The sequence below is a fragment of the Apodemus sylvaticus genome, chromosome 2, assembly GCF_947179515.1.
Source record: "Apodemus sylvaticus chromosome 2, mApoSyl1.1, whole genome shotgun sequence".
NCBI lineage: Eukaryota > Metazoa > Chordata > Mammalia > Rodentia > Muridae > Apodemus > Apodemus sylvaticus.
Genome location: NC_067473.1, coordinates 45,770,039 through 45,772,480, shown reverse-complemented (window position 1 = coordinate 45,772,480; position 2,442 = coordinate 45,770,039).

The following is a 2,442-nucleotide window of genomic DNA, read 5'->3' as shown; positions in this document are numbered from 1 at the left end:
AAAAAAAAAAAAGCAAAAAAAAAAAAAAAAAAGGCTCCACTTTGGCGCCTGACGGCGCTTGCCTCACTGCCGCCCGCCGTTGCCATTGGCTGTCTGGAGCGATGACGTCAACCGGCCGGTGCGGATCTCCGCGGTGTTCTGGGAAATGTAGTCTTCTTTTCCCTCGAGCGCGGCCATTAGTGTAGGTATCTCTTGGAGTGGCAACTACAGAAACCACACGCCTGCGCGAAACGGGTACGCCAGAATCCAAAATGCGGTGCCTCTGTTTATTTGTTGATTTCTTGCACGGGGCATGACGGGAGTTGTATGCGCCTGCCTGATACAACTAGGAACAACTTTTCACCTGTTCTGTGCTGTGATTCCAAGCCCGCCGTTTGTGAGTCATGGATTTCTGACTGTGCTAGGCAAATAGCAAAGATTCCAAACGCTAGAATAATCGGCTAAGTTCGGAAAATTCAGATTGTTTAGGACAGAACTCGCTGCTGGAATTTATCTTCAGTATTCACTCCTGATAAATAAACCGGACAAGTGATCGGTGTCCCTGCAACGTTAAGATAATTTATAGTGAGACTAGAGCGAATGTGCATTTGCCAAATTAAAAAATACCCCAAATCGTATGCAATAGCCAGTTATGTTTTGCGGTTTGTCTTGTGTTCGTTGTAAAACAACTGTTCTAATGCATCTGCAATAAATAAATAAATAACGACCAACCATAAATCATGGTGATTTAATGCATTGCTGGCATATACTAACAATGATTTAAATTTATGTTGGGTAAATAGCTGGGTTAAGGTTTATAGTTCTGGGCAAGCTCTTTTAATAACCCTAGCAAATGTTCACTGGTGGTATAATTAGTGTATCACCGCCCCGTTTCTATCTTAAAATGCCTTCCATGAAAATTGGTGCATTAAGTAAATGCTTCTGTGTTTTGGGGGGAAAGGATCCCTTCTTAGACTATGTGGTGGACTATAGAGGCACACACCTGTAATTCCCTAACTGGGAGAGTTGAGACAGGAGGATCAGAAGTATGAGTCTTGGCAACATAGACAATTAGAAGTCAACCTAGATTATGGGAGACCCTATCTCACACAAAAGAAAAAAAATCAGTGTGACACATTTTATTCACTACTCAGAATTCTATTTTTATATTACAATTTTATTTAAAATGGCATACCTTTATTCTCTTTTATCCTCCTTTAAAGCCATTGTCTTATTACTTGAATGTTAAATATATTTAGCCTACATCTGTTTAAATTTTGTACTAAAACTATTCTTCTGTTTGTGCTCTTCATTCAAAAAGCAGCCACGCTTGCTCGCAGTGCCTAATTTCATCTGGGTTGGGGTTTTTAACTCTGAATTCACTTTTCTGAGCTTATAAATGTGGAGATTTTTCACGGCTGGAGTTAAAATTGAGTTTTGCTAGAGATTATTAGCATTTGATTCTGCAACTTTGCTGCAAGACACCATCAAACTTAGGGCCAAATTAAGTTATGTAGTTGAGGTTTATTATATTGCACAGATAGATTGAATTGGAACCTGTAATGAAAATACTTCATTATATACTCTCAAGGGAGACTTTTTCTTCCTTATTGGCCTCTTAAGTCCAAGACAAGCATATTTTCTTATTGGCTCCTTATATGATAAGAGTTTATTGCTCACTCACTCTTACATAGGGACTACTCCTCTTGGGAGCCTCAGATTCTGTCTTCTATTAGACTCCGCCTTCAGAACTGACCATTCACATTGTCTTCGTACAGTGGCAGGATGCATAGCTGTTAAAGCAGGAATGTTATATGTCCAGGATTTGATTGAAATCTTTGAACAAAAGCTGACTTCAGACCCAGCATTCTTCAAATGTGCTCATTTCTTTCATTCATCCTTTCTGTGTCCACTCTGAGAATTTCTTTACCTCCTAGTAGAATATCAGTACCTTTGAATCCATTTGTTTGTTTATTTGAGACAGGATCTTGGGTAGCCCAAGCAGGTCTCCAGCTCACTATTGTAATCAAGGATAACCTTAAACTTTGTTTTATTCGATATATTTTGTATTTACATTTCAAATGAAAGTCCCATAAGCCCTCTTCCCTCCCCCTATTCCCCTATCCACCCCTTCCCACTTCCCTGTTCTGGTTTTGCCCTATACTGCTGCACTGAGCCTTTCCAGAACCAGGGGACACTCCCCTGTTCTTCTTGGACATCCTTTGATATGTGGATTATGACTTGGGTAATCCAAGTTTCTAGGCTAATATCCATTTATCAGTGAGTGCATACCATGATTGATCTTTTGAGACTGTGTTACCTCACTTAGTATGATGTTCTCCAGCTCCATCCATTTGTCTAAGAATTTCATGAATTCATTGTTTCTAATGACTGACTAGTACTCCATTGTGTAAATATACCTCATGTTTTGCATCCATTCTTCTATTGAGAGATACCTGGGTT